Source organism: Mercenaria mercenaria, chromosome 2 (assembly GCF_021730395.1).
Source record: "Mercenaria mercenaria strain notata chromosome 2, MADL_Memer_1, whole genome shotgun sequence".
Taxonomy (NCBI): domain Eukaryota; kingdom Metazoa; phylum Mollusca; class Bivalvia; order Venerida; family Veneridae; genus Mercenaria; species Mercenaria mercenaria.
In genome coordinates, this window is record NC_069362.1 from 112,071,574 (window position 1) to 112,093,697 (window position 22,124).

A 22,124-nucleotide genomic window follows, 5' to 3' on the forward strand; every position below is an offset into this window, starting at 1 on the left:
GTTGTAAAGCCAAACTTCCAGTATAAAACGATGGACGAACTCTGTTAAACACACATACAGTGCCTTTTACCAACATTTCATGCAACAAGAGGTCCATAATGCCCTAAGTCGCTCACCTGACCTTGACTATTTGCCCTTCAAAATATATATGACATATTAAATTATGAATGGTAATATGTTAGTTTATCATGCAAAAATAAAACAGGTCAAGTGTCCCAATTTGAACAAAATGAGGAAGGACCTCAAAATGATTTTTCAGTTCATGAGAAGAAGTAGTTTAAAAGTTTTAGTATATTTTATCTGTAATGGCCCCTATAAGGGTACCAAGTGCCCCTTTGAGTTCGTTCACCTTTTTTTCGGTGCTTAAACAGACAAGAGAGTGTGTACCGTTGAAACAGGAACAAAATCTGCTCTCCAAATGTCCAATGTTCTAGAGGCAGTATTAGTTGAAAACATAAATTAGTGTGACTGACGACAAACAGTTCAAACGCTATATGCTTCTTATGCCTTATAGACTGGGAGGAATAAATACACACAGACAACTGGAGCAGTCCGAATATTTATTGGAAGATCTCTTCTTAATGGTGATCTGCATCAGCAGTTCATAAGGATAAGTTGTTAAAAGATATTTCTAAATTTGGAAGCAGACCTTACCATGATGCTACAGATCAAGTTAAACTTAGAGAAGATCCATCAAGCAGTTCATAAGAAGAATTAAGTCGTTAAAATATATTCCCTTTTTAGCTCTAGAAGTCCCTAAACGGGCCAAGCGCCCTCAGTTAGTCAACATTTGGAGAGAACGTTATATTGATGCTAAAGACAATGTTTGAAAAATATCCATCAAGCGGTTCGTGAGAAAAACATATAAAGGTATTTCTATTTAAGCTGTAGTGGTCAGATATGGCCTAGCAAACGGTACATAAGCAAAAGTCATTAAAGGTATTATGTTTTTAACTCTAGTGGCACTTAAAGGAGTCAAGTGTCCCCACTTGATCAATTGTAAGAGCGGACCTTGTAATGATGCTACAGACCAAGTTTGATAAGGATCCAACGAGCGGTTCATGAAAATTTTAATGTATTTTCTATGTTTACCTCTAGATGCCCAAATCTGAATAAATTTCAGAGAGGGCCCTACAAAGCTTCTACAGACCAAGCTATTGAATATCCATCAACCAGTTCATTAGAAGTCATTTAAAGGTATTTTTATTTTTAGCTCCAGCGACTCCTAAAAGGATCTTAGCATTTGAACAAATTAGAGAGAAAAGCTTATCACAATGCTACAGACCAAGTTTGAAGGAAATACATCAAGTGGTTCATGAGAACTTTAAAGTTTTTCTTTTCTATTTTTAGCTCTAGCAATCCCTAAAGGAGCTTAGCACCCCATTTGAACAAATTTGAAATAGAAGCCTATAACGATGCTATACACCAAGTCTGAAGAAAATCCACCGAGTGGTTAATGAGACGAAGTTGTTTAAAGGTGTTTCTATTTTTAACTCTAGTGACTCAAGTTTGGTGTAATTTTGACCAGTAGGTTCAGGGGAAAAGATGTTTAAGTAAAAATGTTGATTAGCCTGAACCATATACTAATGTGCTAGTGTACAACATCCTTACAAATACACTGTATGGACCTGGACAGAATGACTGAACTTGACCTCTTCAGGTACGGATATACAAATGATGATGATGAACATAAAGTGCCCGTACATACAGGAGTATTCCAGACCTCATACTAGTAGCTGTGACATGCGCATGCATAAATTGTTCTGACTGCATGAAAAGTGGGGTTTTATGCTGCAAGTATTGTACATGCAGAAACAATCTCAAAATGTTTGTAAAAATCCAAATGTTATCTTTTTATATCTATGCCACTTGACTAAATTCATATAACATGAGCATCTTAACTTAATATATAACAAGAGGACAATGATTGGTTTAGATCGCTTACCTGAGTTTCAGAGCTTAACCAGTCTACAGAGTGTGCAGCTTTGAAAGTCCTTAATATGCTCCAGGTGTGGAAAGTTCCTGAAGGTACATAAAAAAGTATGAAAAATGACAAACAGTCCAAACACTATATGCTTCTTATGTCTTTAAAATGGAATGGAAAAACACCAACAGACTATTGGAGCAAGCTAATGGTGTCTTGGAAGGTCTCCTTTTTATGGTTCTATTTTTACCTCTAGCAGCCACTAAAAAGAGCCAATGCATCAATTTGCAAACAAGTGGAATGATGCTAAAGATCAAATTTGATGAAGATCTATCGAGGTTGTTCATGGGTAGACGTCACTTAAAGATATTTCTATCTTAAGCTCTAGTGGTGGCCACTAAATTAAAAAGAAACTAGTTTAAAATCACAAAATGTCACTAGATCAATTATTTCTGACTGAGTTATATTCTTTAGTATTAATTTGTTGTGTTTCTTGTGTATTTACATTTAGTTTTTCTGTTTGCCTTGACTGAAATGTACTGACAGTTTCCCATACTCATAAAAGAAACTAATTAATAAATAAAAATGTATTTCTTTATATATTGTTTTATATATTTCATTCACTGTGGTTAAAAACAGACCCTAGGTAAAGAGTTAGAAGATATCGCAAGAATACTCAACTTGAGGGATGTTATTAAGGTGGAGTGTGACTTTTATTTTTTTTTAAATACATCTATGAAAAATTAACGAAAGAAAATTGAGGATATTTCTGATTTATTCCCGTTTTCCGTTTGGCTCTTATTTAAGCCACATTTGTTTGGTGCGCTGTCAAACTTGGCCACTAACGGCACTTTTTGGGCGTCATTTCTTGGCGTCATTTTCATTGTTACTGTGAGGTTTTCAGGTTATCCCTATTTGGAAGCGGACACCAATGAAATTTTGATTTTTTTAAGATTTAAATTCCCTTTCCTGTGACATAAATTTCGTGAATGATCTATGACGTACCTTAAGATTATGACGCATTAAAGCGTCAGACTTACACAAAATGTAACGTAGAGTTTAGCTGGAAAATTGTCCGTTTTTTGAGTATATCATTTTTTTTTAGGTCGAGGAATTTTGTATACATTTCAATCATAAATGCGCAAGTATATTTACTTGCGTTTGATTAACAAAAAAGTGTATGTCACCGAATTCGTTTTTTCAGTACGACCGATTTTGATTCCCCACCCCGAGCTAAAATGCGACGTTATTTGGTGGTATTTTTAAAGTTACGCTAAGGTTTCGGACGATTTCGGAAAACTTGTACTATGGAACAAGTTGTCGACATTTTATAGTAAAAATATACGTTCAATGAAAGCATATACTGAAATATAAAAAAATATCACATATACAGTAAATCGAATTATAATAGAAAAATGAAGTGAACGCGATGTTAGTTGGTGGTATTTTTAAAGTTACGCTGATAGTTTCGGACGATTTCGGAAAATTTGTACTATGGAGCTTATTGCCGACATGATTTCGTTAATTTATACGTTTAATGTAATATACTGAAATATAAGAAAATAACACATAGGCCTATAATTCGAATTATAATAGAAAAATGAAGTCCCGGCTAGTTTTGAGCTGTGAATTTTCGGGATTTTTTTCAATTATAATTAAGTTAGTTAGCATTCGAGTTTAATGTGTGATTATGATTGAATTCTTACGCGTAAGAATATATCACGAAGGTCCACGGCCTGAATGATATATTCTTACGCATAAGAACGAAAAACTCGGGTTATTCTACGATAAGGTCGCTGACTTCAAATCACTTGCCAAATGGAAGTTTTATAACAGAATGGCATAATGTTCAAGGCTAATTTCTGTAGAATAAACATCATTAATTTTGTATTACATAAGGCATTAACTTTTAAATACATTAAAACATCATCATACTTTATCAATGAACAGAATGGTCATGTTCCAAAAATTATTTCAAAATTGGACACCAAAACTTTGGAAAAGAACATTTAATTATAGCTTTAACTAATTCGTCTGGTGTCAAAGATCTCAGAACACGACAGTATGAATTTTCACTGGAGTTAAAATATTTCAAACCAAAACAAGGAACTATTTTTATCAGAAGGCGAATTATCGTTGAACGTGGGTGGGCCTTTTTGACTGTTCTGTTATAGGATGACGGAAGGATATCTTGACATTTATTTTGATTTTCTGATACTTCTAGAAAGCAAATCAGTTATTTTTGTAGTAAGGTATCGTAAAATGTAAATATAAGAATTGAATGCTATTTTTTTGTGTGCGTTCATATGGTTATGAACCACACCGGAAGGCCAAGTATCGCTTGTGTGATTCATGAATTTGCAGGAAGTCTCAACGTACTTTATACCTGTATAAACGCACAGAAATTATTATTCAATTCCTAAATAAAGTATACATGTGTTCATACGTGTTACAACAGAATATATGCAAAGAACCTTGAAGTAAATACTCTAGAATGCCTATGAACTGATCAGACTGCTGAGGGCAAACATTGACTTATGCACAATTTAAAATCAGACAAAATGATGAAGCTATTTCAACAGATTCTTATTTCATTCTTCAACTAAATTTACGGTAAATTCTCTTTTAAATATTGCAGTTAGGAAAATGTTGTAAGCATTATATTGATTTCTAGACCAAGTTATTGTTTGCAATCTTTTGCATGTTTTTGATATCACAATCGTCTTCCTTTTAAAACTTCAAAACACTTTCAGTGAAATGAATCACTTCGTTATTGGAAACCATCAAGTAAATAATTATACAGAGACAAAAGTCTTGTGACAGGTGTTAAGGCTGAAATATAAAATCTATATCACGAAACAATGATAAAGAAATTGTGCAGACGATATTAGTAATTAAATATTAACTGGTTCTGAGTATTTATTGCACAGATAGATAGACAGAGACAGAGACAGAGACAGACAGACAGACAGTTTCTTCAAACAAAAGGCAATATGCACATATGTATATCCTAGGTTTCTAAATTACTTTCTGGTACTTATGTGTAAAAATGTTTAGTTCTGATCATCTCGGGGCTAGAGGGCTTGCACTTCCACTACCGTAAATCAAACCGAACCTGCAACATTTTCGTTTATGTCGTGTTGGGTGACCTGTGGTTTTCCACTTTTTTATTTTAAAGAAATCGAGGTATTACCGTATTTCAAACGTATTAAGGTGTAGGATGTATAATCATTTCGCGCGTTACATGCCATGAATATACTATCATTTTAGATTCCCTACAGTTTGTTAACTCAGCGCCAGGTTATAGTGATTAGTACAGCCAGTCTACCTAACCCTCTGACCTGTGACATTCTGTGCAAAGCATAGTTGTAAAGTCGTATAAATACTATAGCCTACTTATTAACGGTTAATAATGTTACACACTGATAGCCGCACGAGAACTACATGCAGATATAGACATGTCATAGTGCACTACTGCGGGAAATATAAAGTGGAAGTATTGGACTGGGAATTCATGGCATGATTAATTTTGATTGATGTATTTTTTTCTGCAATAAATTTTGGGAGATGAGTGTAAGGGCATAAGAAGAAGGCGGCTGGAATTGAAATTTGATTTCTTTATACTAACCCCTCCCTCGACGGAGTGATGTAGGGTTGAGTAAGTGCTTTGCAGTATAATGACACGGAAATATATAGTCATAACGGTATGATTTCCATGTAGAAATTAATGAAGTGATAGTTTATATGACAGAAATTGAGTGTTATACTATGGCAATGAGGATAACAAAGTCTAAATGTTAATTTATGATCTGTTCTTTTTGCTGTCGTTGATTCTCTTTGATTATGGGATAGGTAACTTGTTTTTATTTAGGAAATAATTCTTTTGAATTCATAGTCTGTTGTTACAGACACAGTTGCTTATCCTTCCAAATTTTACTAGTGATGGACAATTGCCATTAAGCAAATTGTTCTTATGGTCAATAGCAGCTCTAGTATATATGCATCTGAAATCATGTATGTATTTAGAATTTTAAGCGTATTTAGATTTAAATATGTATTTACAATAACAAGTGCAAGTGGAGCAAGAAAAATAAACAACAAAAGGACATCGGACATTATACTAGGGATTTTGCCCTAAGTTCAATGCTATTTCTTGACTTCAATAGCTTATAGTTTTATATAATAGCTTCAAATACTGATAAATAAGTTATATTCCTATCAAACTGTCACAAAAAATAATTTTGTTTCATATTCGATTTCTTGAAATTCGAACAGTTTGTAACTAAGAGTCATATTTAAAAAAAATTAAAATGTGTTTTTAGTTAAAATAAGCATTGGCATTTAAGATATGTCTACTATGAAATATTTTAACACAATAAATAAACTTATACCATGCAGATTATCAGTTTTATTGACATTTTTGAAAATAAACGAAACGGAAAAAATAAAAGTGGAACAAAACTTTCGGTCCCTAACTGTACTTCAGTTATTTCCACCCGAGTGCCCATGATAACCGATGCATTGATCATAGCCTATTGTTTGTTTTCTATACATCTATTGCTATACTGTATTTATATTAATAAGCTTAGATAATGTGGCAGTTGACCTCAATACAATAGACAGTTTATTTTCCAATACAGGTAACTAATAATTATTTTGCAATATAGCCCCAACATAATTTTGCGATGAATTATCTTTGAAGACACCTGGACCTATTGGACTCAACTGCAACATTATCAAAGTTTATTAGTACACATGTACAATACTGACCTGGCATTATGTGAAGGATTATTATTGAATACATGCAGTGGTGTAGCTGGCCATACATTGGCGTAGTTGGCCTTTTTCAGTTGAAACGGAGGGGTGCAGGAGACTGCCTATTCCACTGTGGGTTCAGGGATGCCTTACTTTTAGCATTTTATATCAGTGGAACAGAACTTCTCTAGCTAGTATCAACATTTATAAAGATATTCTTGGGGTGTCTGTGTTAGTTCTTTGTGGTCCTTACTAGTATTTCGGTTGGCTTCAAAATAAGTTTCAGACGTGTGAGCGAATTGATGTTAATTCTGGGGGTATCAGTGTTAGTTCTGGGCGAGTCAGTATTAGTTCTATGGGTATCAGTGTAAGTTCTGGAAGCAACTGGGTTAGTTAATGAGATGGTGTCTGGTGTAGTTCTGTTAGGGTATAGGATGCTGGATCGAATAAAAGCAAATGTTGCTCTTAAAATGCATTGTAGGTTCGCTTCAATTGTTTCCTACAAAAGGTAAAAAATTTGCACCAAAGTGGCACTATTCCCATAGAAGTTCGTCTGTATTTCTTTGTCATGTTTACGTTGAAGACACATATGTAATATGTCTAAGCCGCTTGCTTGGTTCTTGACTTACGACAGACGCAGTTGTCTCAATCCTGATGACACTCAATTGACTGACTTAGACTATCAAGAGGTAACAGATCTGATTGAAAAATTCATAAGATATACTTATAACGATCTGTCTGCTCTCTAGCTTGACTTTCTATGTCCGCTATTTATTTAGTTTAGTGTTTTCTGTGCTTGAAATATTTACAAAAATGAATAAAAGGTTTAGGAAACACATGTTATAAGTGTCAAATATTTATGTAAAAAATTATTTGCTGACACCATGTACGTAGTTTTTTTCAATTTTAAACACTTGCCCCCCTGTGACCAAGTACCATTTTTTGCAGCATATGTATATAATAATTATTTACAAAGGCATGTGAACTATTTTGTTGCGTCACTGGGGGAAAAGATGTTTAAAACGTAAAAATGATTTATGTTCATATTTTAATAGAAAAGAGAATTAGAATGTCTACAAAGTCTTCTTTTTTGTTCATAAACTTGTAAAATGAAGTCGCATTTATCAAGAAATGGTCTTCAACTATCGTAACTATGCAATTTCAGAAGTCTATCCCTATGTCACTTTTTCCTTAATCGGATAGGCAATCTGAATAGCAAAAGGTCCGAGGTCCTTTATATAAATTTTGTTCGAAATTTTTATAAAAGAGCAACAGCAATCTACCGACAAAAACTTTATTAGTCAATGACCAAGACAACAACATACTCATATGCTATGACATTGTCCCTACACCCATACCCACTCTTGATCAGTTTTATATTGCTTCTACGGAGTGCGACGTTAACCCCAACCAAAAAAAATATATTTGAGCCGCGCCATGGGAAAACCAACATATTGGCATTGCGACCAGCATGGATCCAGACCAGCCTGCGCGCATCCGCGCAGTCTGGTCAGGATCCATGCTGTTCGCTAACAGTATCTCTAATTCCAGTAGGCTTTGAAAGCGAACAGCACGGATCCTGACCAGACTGCGCGGATGCTGGTCGCAAAGCCACTATGTTGGTTTTCTCACGCTAATAAAGTTTATTATAACTGAAGTAAAAACCAAAAGTTCGCAACTCAAAACTAGCCGAGATTTCTTTTTTCTATTATTATTCGATTTACTGTATATGTGTTATTTCTTATATTTCAGAATATGCTTTCATTGAACGTATATTTTTACGATAGAATGTCGATAACATGTTTCATAGTACAAGTTTTCCGAAATCGTCCGAAACTTTAGCGTAATTTTAAAAATACAACCAAATAACGTCGCATTTTAGCTCGGGGGTTGGGAAAACAAAATCGGTCGTACTGAAAAAACGAATTCGGTGACATACAATGTTTAGTTAACCAAACGCAAGTAAATATACTTGCGCATTTATGATTGAAATTTAAACAAAATTCCTCTACCCGAAAAATTGTTATACTCATTTTCCAGCTAAACTCTACGTTACATTTTGTGTAAGTCCGAAGCTTTAATGCGTCATAATATTAAGGTACGTCATAGAACATTCACGAAATTTATATCACAGGAAAGGGAATTTTAAATCTTTTAAAAAAATATAAATTTCATTGGTGTCCGCTTCCAACTAAAACAGGGATATGCTGAAAACCTTTCAGAAACAATGAAAATGACGCCAAGAAATGACGCCCAAAAAGTGCCGTTAGTGGCCAAGTTTGACAGCGCACCAAACAAATGTGGCTTAAAATAGAGCCAAACGGAAAACGGAAATTAATCAGAAATATCCTCAATTTTCTTTCGTTAATTTTTCATAGATGTATTTAAAAAAAATTTAAAGGTCGCACTCCACCTTAAGTAATTACTGATGATGGTGCTGATATGTTTGCATGTGAGAAACATTATTCTCACTGAGATTCAGAGGACACCTCAGTCAATTGCCTGTGTTAAGAAAGACACAAGCAGATATTTTCAATAATATTAATATGTTTTAATGTTATAAATATTTATATAAGGATTATTAGCGAGAATTACAATGGTACATCATCACACAAATACACACAAAATGCCTCCAAATTGCGCGAAATGGCGCGTATGATTTCAAAATTGACCTGGGTAGCGGAATCCTCTAGCCCCATGCCCGTTTTTGACTGCCCCATGTTTTTTCGATTCGGGATACAACACTGTGGCCCCTAAAAGGGTCCAATTTTCCGCAATTGAACAAGTATGTGATAGGATCTTATAATGATGCTACATATCAAGTTTGATAAAGATCCAGCATGGGGTTCATGAAAAGAAGTTTTTTACTTGTGTTTTTATTTTTAGCTCTAGCAGCTCCTAAAGGGGCCAAGTATACCCATTTGAATGAAATTGTGTGAGTACCTTATAACGATGCTGCAGATCAAGTTTGATGAATGTCCACCCAGCGGTTCATCCTGTTTTAGCTCTAGTGGCCCTTATTTAACAAAGTTGGGAGTGGACCTTATACTAATGCTACAGACCAAGTTTGATAGAAGTGGTTCATGAGAAGAAATCATCTAAAAGATTTTTTTTCTGTTTATCAGCTCTGTCGGCCCCTACAATGGACCAAGCTGAAACATTTGAACAAACATGATAGAGGGCCATGCCAGGATGGTACTGACCAAGTTTGGTGTCGTTTCAGAGGATATGTCATGTGAAAGTTTGGACGGACGGATGACGTACGGTGAGTGATCCAAATAGCTCACTCCAAATACTTCGTGCTCAGATGAGCTGATATTCAATTATCTGGTTGCACATTGTGTGATAACAGGAACTGTAGACGAAAAACTGGACTTTTACATTTGTTGGTGGGTTAAACATCTATAATTTCTTAAGCAAATCATTGTTTAAGATCTTATTCCATTTTGAAACCAGTTTCACTCTTTTATCACCAACCAGATTAAGAAAGGGTTGAATTATCGTCTCTATGGTCCTAAAATGAAAAATTGCCATGTACAGTCAAATTTTAGTCTTAGTTAGTTTGTCCTACAATGATAATTTGGCAAGGTGGGTGGGGTATTGGAGGGGGTGCAAAACAGGTATCACTGAGACCCAGTCTTGACCGAAAGCCTAAACGTTCAAAACTCATATCTAAACGAGATACATGTTAAAGAAAACTTTGTAAACTTCTCTGAAACTCTCGTGATTAGTAGCAGTTTGATTATATTTTGGTATTACTACACTTGACATTTTTGTATTGTTTCCACTTTGTAAGACATGACAAAACACAGCCTTAGGATTGTAATGTGAAGCGGACTAAGCGATACGTAGAAATTACATGTACAACAGCTTTCACTAAATACTATGGTATGTATGTTAAACGATGGGACAGGGACAAAACAGAAGAAACGACATAAAATGAATTGTATAAACACATAGATTTAAAGTATTTTGAATACTGAAAATTATGTATCGTATATCATTAGGTATTTACAGTTCTTTAGTACTTTATGCTTCAGAATGTAAAATACAGAAATTTCGTGGTGTATATTAAATGAACCTGTAATGTCCAGGGAATGTCAACATATTATCTGTAAGAAGGGCTGCAGTTTCTACACAATTGAAGGTTTTTATAGCTTCGCTAAGGAGTGATATTCCCTGAAAAGTATATAGTTATTTTTCAACTTTATATTCCAATTTCATAACATTTTCTAAAAGTTTAAAATACTAAGAAATCTTAGAAAATCTGTCATTTGATTTATACAAACTATTTCTCAATATATTGGAGCTATCAGTTCATCACTTTACTGAATGGGTTTTTAACTATTGATAAATATAAGCTGCCCAAATAAGCATCAACTCATAACTTATTAAAGTTATTTTTCTACTTATTTGAAATGTTCTTAAGTACCTACAAATCACATCCCATAAGGTTTTCTTCATGTTAAAGTCATGAATACTTTATATTAATTGTGGAGATAGAACAAATCGTGCTGACACATACATGCAAGTAGTTCTTCCGTGGTACATTTCCAAACAACTTTCTTGTCTATAACCAGCTTCAGGCATAGCGCCTCTTGCCTTGCATAGGTGCCACCTCAATTCCACCAGCCTACATTAGTTTATACGTATGTTTATATTATTTAGATACATTTAGGGTAAAACTTGAGCGTCTGAAAGGCTTTACTTAGTGATATATCATATTTTATTTATACTTATAGTGTTAATTATTATGTATGATGAATATATATTGTATACGTTTAATAACTCCGTAGATTAAGTAAGTGTATTTTTAAATATTGATCAAAATTGCTATGAAAGGCAAAATATATCAACCAATGTTATGACAGAACTAACCAGTTTATATACGAACTTCTCACTGTCAAAACATTAAAAAGACGAGTGTTTTTTCGGACAAGGTAAAACTCATGGTAACAGAAATGTATTGCATCTAATACCATAATTGCTATAGACATATGATAATCATGGTAAAACATCTCAAGTTCAAATAAATATATTAAAAGGAAAACGTCTTATAAAATTTATAACTTACGAATCAGGTGTAGCACGGCTTGTTCCGAGCCGTCAACGCCATTTCATCCTTGGAAGGGTCCATAATGTAGAAACACTTTCATCTTTCCGGGTAAAGAGAGTGAAAAGTAGATGTACAGTTGACGAAATGGATATACTAATATCTGCACATACATAATTATATAAGTGTTTTACAAATTTGAAATGTAAAATGATATGAAAATATAGATGTTTCTTTAAATAAAGATACAATGTAATGTTTGCACGAGTTACGTAGTCATGAGTAAAAATGTCAGATAGTGTCTTCGTGAGTGCACAAAAAAACAAGAAAAGTTTCTTTTTATAATTATGTTGTTGTTTTTTACGTGCGTACCCAATTTATTTTAATCTGGCATTTTGATATGAGCCTAATAAAGTAATGTATTTATCATAATATTATATATATGTATATATATATATCAAATAAATAAAATGACTTCACATGCCACATTTTATTTATTTGATTTATAGACTTCCATCTTGTGCCGAGTCTTTTCATTGTCCAGTATATATATATATATATATATATATATATATATATATATATATTGGATTTAACGTCGCACCGACACATTATAGGTCATATAGCGACTTTCCAGTTTTAATGGTGGAGTGGAGGAAGACCCCAGGTGCCCCTCCGTGCATTATTTCATCACAAGCGAGCACCTGGGTAGAACCACCGACCTTCCGTAAGCCAGCTGGATGGCTTCCTCTCATGAAGAATTCAACGCCCCGAGTGAGGCTCGAACCCACATCGATGAGGAGCAAGTGATTTAAAGTCAGCGACCTTAACCACTCGGCCACGGAGGCCCCCATCATATATAATACATACAAAGGTAAGTGCATTTATATTCGAAACTAAATAGGTATTTTCAAAATCAAAACAGAAAAATTAATTGTAGTTTTAAACTTACTCGTTTGTTTACTTCAGCACCCAAGCTTTGTATAATTTGAGTGGCAAATATCAGTACATTTGTATAAATATAGAACGAAAAGCAATACCAAATTGAATGTTTGAATCCGTACAAAATGATATTGTCAAGTCATTAATTGTGAAAGGCCAGCAGGTTTATAAGTTTTTGAGAATAAATATAAAGCATAACTACTGTGCACCCCTTGTCGCAGATTTGTTTTTATATTGTTATGGAAGAGAATTTATGTTGGGCCTTTCTTCAGATACACAGGCAGACATTATTATTGCATTTAATAGAAAATCAAGCTATCTAGATGATACACTTAATATGGATAATCCGTTTTTTCTCAGTTAGTGGATACTATTTATCCCCGGGAGCTGCAGTTAAATAAAACTAACAACTTGGATACTACTACTTAATTTCTAGATTTACATCTCTCTATTTACGATACTTTATAATACCAGAATTTATGACAATAGGGATGATTTTAATTTTAGTATTTGTAAATTTCCCTCATTTGGATAGGGATGTACCCCATGCTACATCTTATGGGATATATATTTCTCAGTTAATTCGGTTTGCAAGAGCGTGTAGTCATGTTGAAGATTTCAATGAACATAACCAATATATTACAAATAAGCTTCTTCAACAGGGCTACGGTTATTAAAAATTACGTAAATACTTTGCTAAATTTCACCATCGTAATTCAGATTAGGTTTTAAAATACAATAGCAATTTAAAGACACTTCGAGAAGGTATATCAAAACCCGTCTTTTATGGGGATGTGGTTTACAACCTACGTAAGATTTTGGGTCATAGCAATTTTCCAGTTATATTTAGTAAAGGCATTAAGTGTTTTATTAAAAGAGGCTATGACCCAACTGTTTTGAGTCACACTGCGTGTTTGGGGTTCAGCCATTTTACAGTTGGACGCTACGCTTTCCTCTTTGATTGTGTCTGTCGGAACAAGTGGAGGACTCTATATATAAGAGCATTTTTCTGTTTTACATTACATGCCTTATGTTGCATTTGCGTATGTTAGGGTTCCACCTGGCGGGGATAACTTTTATTTACACTGCCCTGTGGCTTTGGGACATGGTGGAGGTAAGAGTGAGGTTAGGTGAACCATAAACCGGTTTAAGCTCCCCAGTGGTGGTTTCGCCACTGACTGTGCCAAGGCGGTGCCCCATTGTGTTCCTTTGTTTGTTTGTTTTGTCCTTGTGTGTTTGCTTTGTGTGTGTGTGTGCGCCTGCGCGCGTGCGTGCGTGCGTGCGTTGTGCGTGCGTTTGTGTGTATGTGTTGATCGTGTGCGCGTTTGGGGAGGCTGCGTTTTTAGAACGTGGCTCTTTCCCTGTTGGATATTCTTCCTTGATTTTAACATATCGAATCAATACGAAGAGCTTCAACTTCTGCGGAATAATTTTACGAGGGCACAACCCGAGTGAATTTTGCACACGGCGTATAACTGATTCGTATTGTTGCGACATGTTTATGGTACTGCTAATTATAATTTTGATTCTAATAGGTTTTTTATGCATTTAAGTAGAAATACGGAAGTTTATTTCATGTCTTCTGTATGGTGCAAAATACAGTTGGTAGGTGTGAGGTCAACGCGTAACCTTAACTGGTAACACATCCAGCGGAATAACTTAGGAGTGCGAAGCCTATGTGTGTGAATTAAGTTATCAAATACCTTTCTGTTGTCTCGTTTTGATTCTGAAATGTCTTTATATAATTATAAGATAGTAGATCGACTGTGGTAGCACTTTTTCTCGGCGGCTAAACGGTCCCCAATTATATGTCGACGTGACGTTAATATGTCTTAATGTATGTTTAAAGGAAAACATTCATCGTTTTTCATGTTACAATAAATATTTTGTCACAGCTGGACTACCACTCAGTATATGTTTGTCTTAATTAATTTTAATGTCTACAAGAAACCTAACCTGGAGGCACAAGTGGGTGAGGTACATTATTTGCAGTGTGCTAAATGGTAGAATGTACTGTAAATGAATATGTATGTGCAAATAAAAGAAGATATGATTTAATTGTTTTATTTGTTATTTGTTAAATAAGAAGTAAGAAAAAGGTCATAAGACATATTTTATGTACCTATCTTTTGCAGTTATTGGCAAAATTGCATGCTCATACTGAACAATAAAACTTCCCCCCACGAATCATCATTATCTATATAGATGCAAAGAGCATTAAACAATCCATATTAGAAACTTTCTCAACAATAATTATTAATTCTTCGCCAAACAGAGTCACTTTCACCAAAAATAGAAGTTTTCCATTTCCAGTTGACAATTCTATCACTTTACACAAGAAATAAGTTTTCCAAAACAAATAAGTTGTCCCATAAATGACAAAGTGGTACCAAAACCTACACATGTACAGTAATGAATATAAACTACATATGAATAATGACAAAATCAATTTTGACACTACTTTAGGCAACGTAAGTGTATTAAGCTAAATAAAAATACTCCTATTTCCCCATTACCTGACAAGTCGATCATGTATTCATTCTTGAACCTTCACAGCACAAATAGTTATGGTATGCGTAACATTGTTTGCTCACTTTTTTGTTAATATTTTAAAGTTTGTACTTAAGCTTATTTGTGGTTGCCAACGGTAACCAATACTGGTGGGTCCTCCTATACTGATTCGAAGTTTCGCGATTGTTTCCAAATTCGGAGGGCCATATGTATTTTACTAGTCCCAAAGCGTGACTCTAGTAACCCCGCCCCACTCCCCGGCGGTCCGTCCACAGAGTCACAAGCAACGACTATTTAAAATCGGCGTAATCGAGGTACTTCACTTTTTCAGACATGACTGCAAGTATAATGATGATTTAATGGCGAAAAGAAAAATATTTCAGAATAGCAAATTTATTCTTGTGCTTGTCTTGTGTAATACGCGATATGTCATGTCATGGGCATTTCGCAGTACCTGGAAAAAGTCACCAACTGACCTATATTATCGATTTGTTTTTCGTCATTAGTGACGTCATACCTTTATTACGTCACTATTGGCGCATTTCATTCACCGTCATGTACCGGTACCGGATAGCAGATATCGGGGAGCACAACGTCTCAGGCTAATTCAAGGTATATTAACGCAATATTATTTGTATATTTTCCACGATCTCAAGTTAAATTACAACATTTGAAAACAAAACATATCTTGGGAGAGAACTATTCATTTCTATTCTCATGTGCTTGTTCCTTCATGAACACCCGGAATAAAGTTTGGTGAACAAATCGAGCACGACTTCACACTGTGCTAAATGCTGTATGTTCATGCATATATTCGATAACTATTTTTCTATTAGTATTTTTTTAAACAGAACATATCAAATAACGCTTCTAATCATGAGATAAATGTATTACAAACCGCAAATTAAAATATCTCTTTCGTTTTTCATACTGTGAAGTTTATAATTTTTGTTCGTATTAATGCTTACGCATGTTATTCATTCAAGTAGGTAGACTCTCCTTCTGAGCATTTCTTGCTACAGCCCGCATCCATTGTCTTCTCATCGGTAAAACTGGTTTTCTCTTCATCAGTTCTGAATGTGTTCTCAAGTAGTTTGTCTTTAGTTTCCGAGAACCAGGCAGCAAAGGGAGACTTTGAAGCAATGTTTCCAGATACCGCTGAGAAAATACATCAGCCTTGGTATTTCATCACTTGTAAATAAATAAAATAAAATATGGTTAGCTAGCACATTATCTTACTTTCTCGGGGAAAATGTCTTTGGCCTATAATTATAATCATAAAGGCGAATAATTAACGCCGTTTCGAGTTCAATATATCTTATCAAACACATTCTTTGAAAATTTTGCTTAACAAACATAGAAAACACAGTTGAAATGGTTTTTGACATTGCCAAAACATAATTAACTAATAAAAGAGGTGATATTAAGTGAAGCACTCGTCAAGATTGATATTTAGATATATGATAGTGTTTTGAGATTTTGGAGGTGAACATTAGTATACTCAATACTAATGTAGATACAATGTACGATTGCATTTAGTTGACCGTTTCATTTCCAAAACGTTGGGTGGACACTAATATATTCAATGAAATACAAAAAACCCACACTTCTTTGTAATAATCAAAGAACCACTTACCAAGCACATATTTTGTTGAGATGATAATTAACGTTACTATCACCAAAACATTTTTGTAATAACTTTCCCTTATATCACAAAGACACGATATTAGAATAGAAATACGGTGTACAGTTTCCCAAAAATCATTAGACAGATAACAGTTAGTTTTCCTCTTGCAAAAAGAAAACAATCTGGAATAAAATAACTGTAGTTCCCCTAACCAAGAAAACAATAGATATTATCATATTAATACACTCTGAGAGATGGTAATTAGTTGACCTCTGACCAAGAACACAATTTAATCAAATTAACCCCATACTTACTAACAGCACAAACTGATACCTACCAAGAACACAGTTAAGTTAAAATTATCCCAATTTACCATTGATTAATCCAGATTACTAAGACCACAGTTTAGTTAGATTAAACTTATTCTTTACAAAAGCATAATTTAGTTAATATATTATGCAAGAGGATAAGAGGATAGTAATAACAGAGACACGTATTAGATCATAACTAATGAAGATCTTTATCAATTGGAAAACAAATATGAGGGTTGATCCAGAAATTATGTCACTCCGTCATTCATAATTTTTATAATAATTGTACGCTAATTCAATTATTATTATATCATTCTACGATTGTTTGGTTTAAGATAGATAGATATTCCAAGTATACCGCCGTTTGCTATTTCGTCGCCATTCTACTCTGTAAAAGCAAAATTCAATTCGAATGTCAATATCCAGTGACGTGTGACGTGCGAAGGTTTTGCATAAATACCACTTTCTCGAGAAGTATACATTATTTGCGAGAGAGGACGCAGTGGTCTAATGGTAACATTGTCTGACTCCGAAACCAGGGGTCGTGAATTCTAGCCCCAGCTCCTCCAAGTAAAAAATACAAACATTGGAATGAGTCCCGTGTATGGGTGCTTTTCACCTGGTACGCTAAAGAACCAGCGAAGTTTCGGGAGTTTGAGTGTGTTCTGTATCTTCTTCCCACTATCCTACTACTAACATTACTAACATTCCTATGGATGAGTCCCCCATAGGGGTTACGGTAGCAACTATAAATGAGCTGTATACAAACAAACAGTATACATTCATTATAATTATGATACTTTCAAAAGAAATTGTAATTGATAAAATTATATTGGTATGAACTTTCTTTCTCTTTTTTTTTAATCACTCTTTTGTGACCCCGGTTTATAACATTATTCCTTTGATCAACCTTCTTAAATATTAGTTTATTAACTCAGATTCGGACAGCATTAAACTAGTCAAAACGGTTAAACAACCTTTTGCAGATTTACCAATATCATAAACATTTATGAAACTCAGCTTCTGTTTACAGCAATTTAGAAAATTTAAACTATGATGTAATTATTACTTCCACGTCCCATTTTTTTCAAAAAAAAAAAGCACACTTGAAAGTTTATTATACAGTAAGTGGATGAAAAAGATCCAGTCTAATATATACTCCCCCTAACATATTGATTTAAATATTATACCCTTAGTATGTAACACAGAACATGAATTAAAATAACATATTACGAATTGGCATATTAAAAAGATTGTAGTAGTATGAAAGGATTTTAATTTCTTCAAAGCCACTGAGTACAATACAGTGATGAACAATAACAATGTACGTATCGAGTATGTTTAAAATGTTAAAATGCAAATATATATTATAAATTTCAAGGAAGTTACAATGTCTTGTGAACTCACAAATAAGAAGAATGAACTGTATACACTAATGCCTAGATATTGTGGATGATATTGAGGATGGTGGTGGGCAGAAAGAAATGGAATACACATCAGGAAATATGGAAACGAATATGCATAACAGTGTCCTTTTTCTTGAGGCTTACTTCTATTGCTGGATACCAGTGTTCAAAGCCCCTGGTTACTGGTGCCATTATTTATTATTAAAAATATACTACACACCGCCCATAGAGCTATAATACCCATGGAACCTGTACCAACAAATATTTAAACGTTTTTTGGATTAATAATCACTTTCAATGCAAATCATGCCAAGTTAAAATAATCTGTATTTCTGCAAGGAGGTCTAAACATTCATTTGACATAAAAAAAAATAACTTGCTCAGAAGGTTGAAACATCCAATATGGCTATACATCAGACAAATATTAAACATTACACAATAACGACGTAAATTGGCTTTTTGTAAGAATTAAGCGTTTATAATGGATATTAACCACAATGGGAATTGTTACAAACTCACGAATCGTGCTGGCGATTTTTGCATGATTTGCAAGAATTCCGAAATGAATGTGGTTTATGCCCTTATAAACGCACAGAAATAGCATTTAATTCTTACCTATTTCACAGTAGCTTGCTACAGAAAATCAAAATACATATCAGGACATCTAAATAGAACAGCCAAAAACCCGCACAAGTTAAATTGTCATTCATCTTATTTAAAATATCGTTAATTCCAGTAGAAAATCATATAGTGTTTTCGATTCAGTTTTTAATTTAAGCAATAATTTAATGGGTTTTTTTCCAAAGTTTGTTTCAAATTTGGAAAGTCATTTCGAAAGACTCCATTTTGTTCATGTTTGTTTTGGTTAATGACGTCAGATTATGTGTGCAATTTCCCGGAAAGGGCCGTCCCTGATATAAACAATGTTGTTTTTACGAAAATAAATGTTTTTTCTTTCCATACAAAACATACAGTGAACATATATATACCATTTGTTTTCTCTTATCGCTCGTTTGTAGATATCATTTAAGACTTTTCAAAAATGGTTGCTCTGGTAGAACGATTGCATCAGTTGAATTTGTTGTAATTTCCAGATGTCATGAACAATATATTCTGGATATTGCTAATGCATCTTATATTATGGTCATTCAAAGGTGCCAGTGCGTTGAACCGATATCAATATTATTTTATACCGAGGGAAATAACTTCCAAGATAATTTATGTAAGAATTCGCCTTTATGACTCAAACATGTTACATTTAGTGTTGTAACCTTTATAACCAATAATGTGATGAAAGTTTTGTCCTTAGACACCCAGTAGTTACCTATTATTCTTAAATGATTCAACAGTATTTGAGACGTCTGACATATTTATTGATAGAATATGATTGGACATTTGATACACTATCCTTTTTTCAGTGTTTTATACCTAACACGAATTATTTTAGTCGCTTTGAAACGGAGCAAAGCGCCGTTAACCTAGGTGGAGTAAAATATCAGTAAGATAAGAGTTATGTCCAATAGTCCATTTCAGTAACACAGATCCTTACTATTTAAAATTCAAATATATTGCTTCTAAATATAAAGTGTAAATCGATATTTATTTATATTCTTCATTTTCCTATAATATTAAACGAGCAAAAAGAACCTTTGATAGACAAAATCGATCAATATACATTATAGATATACACAATATACTTTAATCTATTAAGACTTTATAATGCTATATAGTACGGAATCACGAACTTGTATTTCACATTGTCCGATACTTAATGCAAAAATATCGTACTGAATCCTGAACTTGTATCTCACATGTAAAATATCATACTGAATAATGCCATAATTCATTGTGTTAAATATCGTGCTTGTGGAAACATAGTATTAACTGATTACAAAAGGTTAGTAGAAACAAATTCTAATATTCTTAAAGTTCCTAAAGTGTATTCAGTTTCCGCTAATTATTCATTATATAAATTGGCGTTTTGGCTGTAAAAAGAGCTTTTTTTCAAAAGAAGGGAGGAAAATAAAAGAAAAAATATCAGACTTCTTTTGATACTTTTATGTTGTTTCCTATCATTCAGATAACGTACTATGTAGTTTAAGCTCGCTCCACATAAAATTTAAAATGTGTTGTTTTAATAGCCTGATTTAATTATTGATTTGTTTAATTAGATTAACAGAGCTATGTGATACTTTATAAACAAATGATATACACGTAGATGTAGTTTTACATTGCATAGCGTGAACATGTTACGAGTCAAATTAAAACTGTTACTACTGACATTTTGATAACATTGCAATTTTTTGATGTTCAAACTAACATGTCATATAGTTGAAATATAAGCTACACATGTATTTATAATATTTGAACTGAGAAATTGTGTTTTCTATATACCATTTTCGCCTTTTTAGAAGAGTTTGCTGAAGTTAAGATGACTAAAGTGTTTCTGAGATATGGGCCTTTTATGGTTAGATGACATATAACCATATACACAGAGAAGCATTTGACCCCTCTCATCAGTAAGTGCCGTGTTGATTATTTATTTAGTAATTTGGTATTGCACTAGTTTAATAATTTTGCTCCAGATGTAATATGTTAAACATTTTATATTATGTCGCAATTTAAGACTCAAATAAATATAATACCAAAACCAAATGACATATAAAACATCTCCCAAGCTAACTGAATAAATGGACAATCTATAACCTTTTACTAAACTTCCTTGTAGATATGTATTAACGATAGTACCAGTATTTTGAAAATAAGTAAAGTAGTTGTATGTAGTTTAGTATAAGACACACAACTTTAAGGTAAATGCACAATGTACAAAATCTGGTATAATAATAATAATAATAATAATAATAAATTATAAATCCATGTGTAGTGTATTTTCGTATGATAACAGTTTGATTTTTCAAACTTTACAATAACACGTCCTACACCGACATTCGTTGCATACTGAATTTATGTCTTTGTAAACTTCTAGGAGAGCTGGAGTCTGCTGGTTTTGTTGTGGTACCCGTAAAGATCAAAAGGGAAGATGCTTGTCAACTCGTCATTGACAATGACATTGTATGGTCACGCAGTCTCAGTTTGTTCCAATCAGGTAATGTCCACACTGATCGATAAAACAATGCATTCTGTATATTTCTCTAAGTTTTGTAGTTTGTTTACTTTCCAATGGTAGTGCCACGCCGGACATTTTTTTAGGTAAAGGTGTGTCCCTGGGTGCAACCAAGGCCAGGGGCCGTATTCATAAACTTTAAGCATCTTAAGTATAAGTATAAGAAATTGATTACTTAGGTGAGAAATTTATTTTACTTAAGTATATTTGTTATTCATAAAACAACTTAATAAGTAATTCTTGGCTTTTATTGTGGACGAAAACATTAAAAAACCATTAATTTTGACATATACACATGCACAATTATGTTTAAAGTGCTTTTCCCGAAAAACAACACTTTAAATTTTATCACGACGCCCTTTTGTTTTCTGACTTAAGTCTTTTCTTAAAGTACCTTAAGTTTAAGCTGTTTATGAATAGGACTTAAGTTTTTTACTTAGACTTAAGCTGAAATCACCACAAAATTAAGTA

General features: G+C 33.5%; 1 protein-coding gene and 1 long non-coding RNA gene across 5 annotated transcripts in view; one reads left to right on the forward strand and one right to left on the reverse strand.

Moving 5' to 3' along the window:
- The window catches only part of LOC123564966 (organic cation/carnitine transporter 2-like), a 178,958-nt gene that overhangs the window by 41,816 nt on the left and 115,018 nt on the right, over positions 1–22,124 (reverse strand). The window lies entirely within an intron of this gene.
- LOC123564936 (uncharacterized) overlaps positions 1–22,124 on the forward strand; it is a 41,107-nt gene that overhangs the window by 16,563 nt on the left and 2,420 nt on the right. The window contains exons 1-3 of one of the 2 annotated variants that reach the window (XR_006689060.2): positions 20,274–20,426; positions 20,941–21,048; positions 21,516–21,635. This is a non-coding gene — a long non-coding RNA (uncharacterized LOC123564936). Of the gene's footprint in view, positions 1–20,273; positions 20,427–20,940; positions 21,049–21,515; positions 21,636–22,124 lie in introns of those variants that run through there. The other variant, XR_008370010.1, reaches the window with a different exon arrangement.